Source organism: Mastigoproctus giganteus, chromosome 9 (genome assembly GCF_048544385.1).
Source record: "Mastigoproctus giganteus isolate SK-2022 chromosome 9, ASM4854438v1, whole genome shotgun sequence".
NCBI lineage: Eukaryota > Metazoa > Arthropoda > Arachnida > Uropygi > Thelyphonidae > Mastigoproctus > Mastigoproctus giganteus.
Window position 1 is genome coordinate 64235832 of NC_143583.1, and position 10294 is coordinate 64246125.

The window sequence follows — 10294 nt, forward strand, 5'->3', positions numbered from 1 at the left end:
CCCCTCGAATTGCTCTAATAGTTCATGAGGTATGAAAAATAAGAATAAGATAGTTAAAAGTAAAAAGTGAAGGAAAAGTGTTTATACGATTGTACATAAGATGGTACCGGGAGCGTAACTTCCCGACCCCATAAGAAAGGGATCCTGGTATGGTAAGATAATATCAGCAAAGAAGAGCCGATAAAAATTGGTAATATATAACAGAAATATATCGAAAAGTGGAATACCGGAATGGCTAATTCCTAAACGCCAAATAGGCAATATTCATAGTGAAAATGTTAAGGTCATAGGGAGTAGGATATACCCATGGTGAAAACACTAAGGTAATACGGCGTTAAATATACGTTACCTTACCCTGTTGAAACGTAGACAAGAAGGACCGTAAGTCAAAGCATATGTCATATATACACATAGATGAAGACAGCGCCACCTAAGATGTGTCAAGCAGCAACAAAAATGAAATTACTAGATAAATGGATAGGAAGTGCCCTCTATCGTGTTGAAAGCAGAACCAAATCCAGTTCTCAGTGGTAGAAGAGGAAAGAAATTAATTCCTACTGTAGCAACACATATAGGTACAACTTTTTCAGTGAGTGTAAGCTATATATGCCGTTAATATAATCTTATAATATCCCAATTCTATGCTTTAGTAATTTGATTCTAATATATATATATATATATATATATGCAATACCACCTCTAAGAAGTGGTATTGCATTAATTCTTCCAGTAACATTGTTGCAAAATGCTATTTGTTTGATTGCAGAGTGGATAATCTCAGTATTTTGGGTATAAGTTTGAAAATTTTATAATTCAGTTTTTGTTAACCCAAGCATGGGTGAAGTTATTTCCTCCCTTAGTTCAAGTGCAGCTTACAACAAAGTGCTCCTGTGTTCTGTATTTAAAAAATTGGTCAGAATAATTCAAAGCATTTTATTTTTGATGTCACCCAGTATTTTCACTCAATTATGTTCACATTCTGAATTTTTTTTTAAAATTGGAAACATATTTTAAAATTTTTATATATATATTTTTTAAATTATATTACCCACCAGTGCACTTAACAGAAGTTGCATTCACTTGTGGAAGTCTTGTATTGAATGACTCAGACAAATCATGCCAAGAATGAACATGAGCACCTTAGCTTGTGGATATTTGAATGGGTATTTGCATAGAGAAACCACAAAATGTGATATTCACTTAAAATGTCTTTATTAAGAAAAAGTGTAATATATGCAATTCTTGAAATGAAAAAGGATAGAAAGTGGAAAAAGTCGAAGCATACATTAACTTCAAATTACATTTATTTCCACCAAAATTAACTTCACTGATTACATAATTTATCCAAAATCACAATTGCATTTACAAATATTAGTGATCGCTTGGAAATTATATCAGTAATCACAATAACTCTATATCAATCTATATATAAGAAAGACACAAATTATTAGAATAGGTGTACAGATCAGGTGGGTAGTTTTTTTTTTTTTTTTTTTTTTTCTGAATAGTCTTGCTTTCTTGTGTCATCAGCCAATACTAATTATATGAAAACAGTAACATTTATGAACTGATATATTTGTCATTACTGATATTATTTAAAAAATAATTTATAATATAAAATTATATTTATATATATTGCATATATTATATATAAATAGATATATATGTATATATTATATAATTTTATTATATATTTAAATAATATCAGTAGTGACATAGAAATTATACCAGTAATCACATTGTACTGTAATCATAACATTTTTATTATTATGGTTCATTTTAAGTTTTCTGCATATGTTACATTCATTACTTATGAGATGTAGAAGCATGTGCTGCTTCATCATAAGATGTAAAAACATTGCATGTAGCACAAACAGATGTTGCTAGGACACCTTTCCTATATACATACATACATACTTCTTGTGCATGGTGCACTGTATTGCCTCTACTAATGCTAATTTATTTTGCATGGTCTCATAGAAAACACCTCTACCCCTCTCCAAAAAAAAAAACTCATCTGATAGCATCTGTGGTGTGTACTTTACTAAAAAGGCAACATTATCAAATAGCATTGACATTGTTTTTGCTCTTTTTGACAGTTGTCCTTTCATAAGGCTCAATGCAAAGTTTTTCAAAAAATGTCTCAAAAAAAAGGAGGCATGTCAAAAACAAAATGATTGCCTAGCAATTTGTTAATGTGCTACTGAATACAGCAGAATTTTGCTAGTATGTTTTTCAAGAGACCACAATAAAAAAAAAACAGCATCATAAGCAGGAAAATGTACCAATAAAAATTCTTATGAGAATTAAAAACATTTATTTAACAAACATTTTAAAAAACATATCTAGAGTGATTAGAGCAGAGGTTCCCAAACTTTCTCAGTTCACAGTGCTCTTAGCGTCTCGGTAATTTTTCCTTGTAAGGAAAATGGTAAGGAGGCATCTGACATGTCAGAAACAAAGCCATTGGCTAGTGATTTGTTAGATGTGCTACTGAATACACCAGAATTTTGCTAGTATGTTTTTCAAGGGACCAAAAAAAAAAAAAAAAAAGAAAGAAAAACAGCAAAATGTAATACTGAAAATTCTTATGAGAATTAAAAACATATATTTATTTAACAAACATTTTTAAAAACATATTCTTTTAACTTTCTGGTAAAATAATCACAGGATTTACTAGCCATGTTAGGTTGATTGGTCTCTAAGTGACATTTTAGTTTACTTGGAAGCATGCCCTCTGGAGCCAAAACTTTTAGACATAATACACACTGCAGATGCTCTTCATGATTTGACATCTACCAAAGTAAAACCAAAATCTAGATAAGTATCATCATATTTCCATTTCTTCACAACCTTGCCACTGGTCTGTGATTTGTCATCCTTTTCTTCACTCGCACACATTCTAATTAATGTTCAAAAATCTTTCCACTTTTACGCACAAGGACTAAAAATCAACAAAATAATTCACTGAATTTCACTAGACCTTTCAGACACTTCATCAGAACACCCTTCGGTTATTTTGATTCTTGATGGACCCGGAGAGTCGACGAGTATTTATATACAAAATCTAAGAAACGATAAAGTTTAAGAGGTTACTGGCGTAGCCAAAAGTACAAGTAAACAAAAACATATCTCAAACATTCGAGAACATCATCGAAAGGAATGTAGCGTGATCTAATGTTGAAACTGTGTTCTACCTCAAGCTAGTAGTCTGTGGGGTGTCCAATAGATGCCGAGTTTTGCTGTGTTTCCCTCAAATTTAAAATATCCCGCGACGCCCCTGTGAGTTTGCTGTACTGCCCTGGGGTGCCGCGTCACACAGTTTGGGAGCCACAGGCTTAGAATGTTTTTTCTTATTGTTCTGGCTTAAAATTTGTAAATAATAATGTCCGTTTTTAACAACTGATTAATACCCTCATCAACATCAAAACTGCAAATATAACACTGCACAGTGTCCATAGCATTTACAGCTTTTGATGCATCGGAATTGGCTAGTGCTCTTGTTCTTCACTGTCATCCTTGTCAGTGGTTTCTCTTTCTGCTTTGTGCTGCTCCATTTCTACTAGTAATGAAGTGTGGGAGACAATGTAATGCTTGATAATTTGCTGAAATTAATGTCATTCCTAGCAGTTTGCTGCTTCATCTGATTTTATCATGTGGTTGTCCATATCTGCTGCCATCAGAAAGCGTGCGACAAAAGCCTGCTTTGTTGAATCAGTTACTTATGGCATTTATATTACCAGAATCCCATGCAGATTTTACAAAGTGTATTGTATCCAATTTCAAAATTTTCTTCTGCATGGTGCAGGGGAAAAAAAAAAGAAGAAGAAAAGCAACCTCTTTTGTAAAAGTCTCTTTCTACAATTTTGCTTCACACACTGAATTATACTTTGGTCAAGGGATCGAAGATGACTTGTATAATTGGTCAGGAGGAATGCTACCTTTACAGACAGCAGATACAAGGTGTTGGGGGACAGGATGGGCTCCACACTGATCAACAAAATTTTCACTTCTTTGAGCCCATTTTGGCATCTAATGCTAGTAAAAAAAAAAAAAAAAAATACTAGAAATGGACATTGTTATCCATGCCTTAGTATTTGGGTGACAAGTGCCAGGAAAGGTAGCACATTCTTAAGACGTTGCAAATGTTTGATTTCCCTGTCATCGGTGGTACAACAGACTTCTCTCTTCTGCTTTCCCTGCAGCATAGCAGGTCTAAGCCTTTCCTTGCTCGGTTTAACCCCACTATACTTCTCATTTTTTAACTGCAGTATTTTATAGGTAAAAGGTAAAGAAATAGACCCATCTCATCTTTGTTGAAATATTTTCATGGTGATATTCTTCAAGGATAGCTGGTAGATTGTTTTTACAATGTATTTGCCATCTCTACTTTTATGCTTCACCATGTCCATAGTGCACAAGGTCTTATCTGTTGTCAAATCTTTTGGGCTAAACCAGTTGCCTTTGATTGGACCATGCTTTCATCCACTGGTATGTTTGATGCACATGCTTACTTGGACCACTTTAGAAGCACTTCCTTGAGCTCTGTTTGTCATACATGCATTTTGTCTTGCCACTTTATACTCAGTCTTTGAATGCAATTTCAGTTTTCTCCCATTTGGACACCATCATACTGAGTATTGATGGATGGATGTTCAGAATCCATGCAGTATCCATGTGTTTACAGTCACTTGTATGATTTTCAGCATTTCTAATTTGTCTTACTTGGGTATTGTCTATTATGAAAACTGCACAGCTAACTGAGGACAACCATTTCTCCACACAGTTACACAGAACCACAGTGAACCATTGTGGCAACTGACTTAGAACAAAGAGTTAAGATCATCAGCTGTGGTTATCCTCCTTCATGAATTAATTTGAACAAGAAACCTTAGCAATAAGTCTGGTGTTACCAGCAATGAATAGACTTATTGTTGGCGGTTGCTTGGCACTTGCTGGATGTTAGCATGACTTCCAATAACTTCAGTTGTTGGCTTTAGCAAGAGAACATTATTAACATTGTAGACAATGTGGTTGGTTAAAACAAAATCTCATATCAAAAGGAAATCTTTTGTAACTTATGTAACTTTTGAAAACTTGAATCCCTCTAACATTGGATTCTCAATTAGTATGGCTTGACTTTCTTCTACCAATTAGAAAAAATAAATCAGCAAATGCTAAATTCTGATTGTTTCTTTAACATTTCAGTCTCTAGAATAAGGGACACTTTTTTTTCTTTGACTTATGTATGCACTTATATATGCCACTGTGTTCTGTGGCCACAGAACACAGTGGCATATATAAGTGCATACATAAATCAAAGTGAAATGCTGACACTTCACTGGGGCAGTTTCTGGCATTTCCTTGAAGCATTTTTGTAGCAGATATTGCAACTAACTTAGCTGTCTTTCTCCTCTACAGTACAGTCCAGTATGTCTTATAAAAGCTCAGACATGAGGAACAAAAATTCTTTGCAACTCATGTAGCTTCTGAGAACTTGAATCCCTGCAACATTGGATTCCATATTTCTAAGCAATTTGTATGCTTTCCTTTTTACTACCAATTATAAAAAAATAAACCAGTGAGTGCTAAATTGTTTGTTTCTTTAGCATTTCAGTCTCTAGAATAAGTGACACTTTCTTTTCTTTGATTTACATATGCATTTATATGTCAGAATGTTGTCCGTCACATCAGTGTCCACAGTGTAGTAAAATGCTGACACTTTTTATTTTTATTGACACTTCACTGGTGCAGTTTCTGGCATCTCCTTTCGGCCCTAGTAACAGTTCAGTATTTTTGCCTTTCAGCTTTGATCACATGACTACCTGTTCATTCCTCCTAGTAGTTAAAAACCATCTCTGCTGATGAAGAGATGCCAATTGATCTCTGTCATAAAGCTGCTACTACTACTACTTTCTTTGTTGTTAGTATCAGATTTTTGTTTGGTTTCTAACTTATGTTCATTTTGCTCGATGAACTCCTGTGGACATCACAAGCAAGGACCTCATCACCAGTGTAATCCTCTAGGAAATTCACAAAGAAATTTTCTGCAACTTGTCATGTGAGTGTGCCCTGAAAAAATATAGTTAATTTTCAAAAGCAAGTGGCAGTAGAGTTAAAATGGGTAATTCTGTTCAAATTGTACAACAAAGGGTATTCACAAATTACATAATGCAAGGGGATGTGAATAGTTAATGAAATTTAGGTAACAGTTTTATTTCATAACAATACATAAATCAGGAGACATTGGACTAAAAGCGGGACGTCATGGGGATGTTAAAAAAATTGCAGATTGTAAAAATTTTGCTTCCCTTCACCATTATTTATTACTTAACTAACAAATCATTATTTTCACACTAATGCTGTATCAACATGCTAGTAGAGGTATTTGGTTTGGCAACAAGGGTTCAAGAAAAATTCCTGACCTGCAATTGAAACTCTCAAAACATATCACATATTAAAACTTTGTGTCCATTACTGTCCTGCTAAAGGATTACATTATATATGGCGCCTCCGTAGCCAAGTGGGAAGGAGCATCAGTGCGTAGCACACGCTTCTTGATTAGACCGGGGTTCGAGCCCATCACCACCAAATACGGAAGATGCGGAAAGGTCAGGGAATGACCACTGCATATCCCGGAGCAATATGGCCTTAGTTGCTAATGCTCCTAAAAACCAAATAACAAAACAAAACATTATATATTATAATAAATGATAAAACGTTCAATTATGTAATAAAAGATTTTTTTTTTATGAAAAAGAAAGTGTAATCTATAAATACAAACTAGATAGTATTATTAACATGGATTAAAAGAAAAAGGAAAAAATTTATAAATATAGTGCCATTACAATTTCAAGTGGTTTCTTTATTTCCCACAACAAGAATAATTGAATGCAAATGGGATTTTCATGCACACACATATATCACTGTATGTTCATTTATGAATATACATGCATAGGCATGCTTTTATGAATATAATTTGGGAAAGGCCAATAATTATGAAAATTGGCATAAAAAAAGACATGAACAGCCTTGATTACATTTGCTTGAAATGCAGTCTTCCTCTGCAGTACTCTAAAAGGGAATGAGACAGATCAGACATTAGTAATGATGAAAAATGAAGCTATATCTAGCATAGGTAAAACAAAACTTTTAATATTTACTTTTCTTTTATTTCTGGCATAGCTGTTCCATTCAACCTTTATATTTTATTCTCTGTGAGGCAGTTTCCATTGAACAACAATTCATGATTAATAATTTTGTTGCAGGATACCACAGTTACACTTATGAGGATTGTGTATATTTATGTGCACCACAAGAAATTCAGTATTTCTGTCACAGTTAATGATGCATGTTGAATATAAAGACATTAAATGACCACCAAATTGAGGAACACCAAAATTGATTTGTGTCACTCTGGTAGATAATTTTTTTATTTCACCTCACTTTCTTCTGTAGCACTTTTTGGAAGGATGCACCTATGCTTGGGTTAAGTAGGGTTCTGTTAATTTTCCCAGTAGGTAGTGTACATTTTGTCTTTGGTATTCTATTTAAAAAAGTAATATTCTGTATTTTACTGAGAGATAAAATATTTATTGTTAATCTTTTAAAATAAAGATGATATTTCTTTATAACAGGTACATATGTATTTTTTTTTTCCGAGTAAAGTGTAGACTTCAATATCATTTGTTAAATAGAAAGAAAAAATGTATTTTTTGTAGCAAGCAGAATACTGTTGTTATTCATGTATTTTTCTCCATATTTTCATAAAAAAACGTATGCCTCTTTCCTGATGGTAAGAAATTTTACTAATGATAAGAGTGCAAAATTAAGAGCTGCTTTTGATGATTTAATTTGCTTGGAATAACACGATTGACTCGAAATGACATGGCTTGTCAAAATTTGTTTATCCCTTGATTAGAAAAAATGAGGCTCATACAAAATAATGAGATTGAGATTAAAAACTTTTAACCTTTGAATTTTTTCTTATATTGCTTGCTATATAAAACAAGCATCTGGCAGTAATCCTTTGCCACTGAAAGAAGTTTAACTTTTTATTTTGCTTCTGTTGAATGATTACAAAAGCTTGAATTTTTGAGATTATAAAAATATGTGCAAATGTATTTACTTTTAATTGGAAATATATTTTGCCCACAAGAAATTGATTAATATTTTTATATATTTTAAATATTAATCGCATCTTTTCTGTGATAAGTCCCACAGTATATACATAAAACAAAACTATAATAATGCATTTAAATATCAGTTATAGTTAATTCCTTTAACCGTTATTTTGTCCTGCTTAACCAACAGGACTGCTATGAAAGCTCTAAATAATAAAACATTTGTGAAAAGTGTGATGTTTACATTTCTATAATACTTGTAACCCAAAGTGCTGGATATCTCTGGTATTGTTTTGTATCTTTATATATTTTATTCTTGAAACCAGTGACCTTGCTGTAGATGCTTGGGGATGCTGTTGGTACCCAAGTACTATTAAACCATTTAAACATTGTTGTGCACCGACTTACATTACGTTTGATGGACAGTCTGATCGTTGGTTTGGTAATTAAATTTAAGTCTGTCAAGTAAGTGATGAAAGAAAGTCAACTTTTTATCACTATTTTTTAATTTAAAGATTATTTTAAGCTGTTTCACATTACCTATGGAACATCAGCAAGTTTTTCAAGATTTTGTTACAACTCTATAATAATACGGCTCCATGGCTATCAGGCTTTTGCCATATACTGAATTCCATTATAAACAGGGGCAAAAATTTGACGTTTGTAGAGTATTGTTTCTTTTAATATATTTTTTAAAACAATGTAAATATACTATCTTTATCTGACCATAGTTAAAAAACAATTCAGGGAAAAATATTTGTATGAGTTTGCATCAGCTTTTTGAAAGCATTCTGTGCAATCATCGAAGTTATTAAAAATTGCTTCTGTTATTGAATATACCACATTTTTACAATGTTTAAAATGCAGTGGAAAAAAAAAAAAAAAGATTAATAATAAACCAATTGTGGGGACACTGGTCGTCCCAGTGCAACAAGAAAAAAACTTAAAAATTAAAACATCTATTAGAATTATATATGCAAGTTTTAATATTCCTACTTGAAAACAATGAGAAAAGTTATGTAAACATGTGTCCAATCTGAATGGTCTTGTCATAGTCTTGTCTTGACTTCAATCTGTGTCATTTATTGTTGGAATTGGAGAAGCATAGCCTTAAAAAATCAGACTGCTTCATGTTGATGTACAAAATGAAACATCTACCATTTGGACAGACACACACTGGCATAATATTGCCCAAAATGCTAATGTGCCATAAAACAACAAACAGCAACCACACACAAACACACACACACACACAGCTAATTTGTGCAGTTGAGTATCATCCTCCAGCAGTCACTTAAAAATGTTTTGGTTTCAGCTTCAGTTTGTATCATTGTATTTTAAAGTGAGATAATTGGATGATTTTTTTTTTGTTGTTGATAATGAGACTCAAACTACTTTAATTAAATATATTTATTTTTTTTGTGTCAAATATAATGTCAAAGTAACAAATATCTTTAAGAATTGCATAATTTTTAGGCTGCTTGCCTCTATTCTAAATGCATTGAGTAGTGTACAAATACCATAGTGTGCCTATTTATTTATTATTTTTTTCATAACTTGGAGGGATCAAAAAGGCCTACATCTAAATTATGAAGCTTTTTATGTTGAAGCATTAGTCTCCTGCTGCAAATTGTGTACCAGTTGTGTTGCATTAAATAATTCAGATATTATATTAACAAATTTGTTTCCTGAAAAGCTATCCCACTTTGGAGTTGTCAATAGCCAATTCTTATGTTTACACACAAACACTGTTTCATAACATGTGGGCCATACTTTCAGAATTGATTCAGTACCTGAAAACAATGAGAAAAATTCATGTAAACATGTGTCCAATCCGAATGGTTGAGAAGCTATGGCAGTGGAGTTTTCAATGGTAAAAAGTAATAATAAAATTAGAATAATCAGACATGTACCTAATATGAATTAACATTATGTCTACATATTTTTATTTAATTATTTTTCTTTTCACTATTGAAAGCTCTGTGGCCATTTTTTTAAATTCAAACAGCCATAGTTAGTTTCAGAATTGGACATATGTGCATGTAAATGTTTTTCATCGTTTTCAGGTCCTTAATGGATCCTGAAAATATGGCCCACCTGCTACACACACACACACACACACACACACACACACACACACACACACACACACACACACACACACACACTTA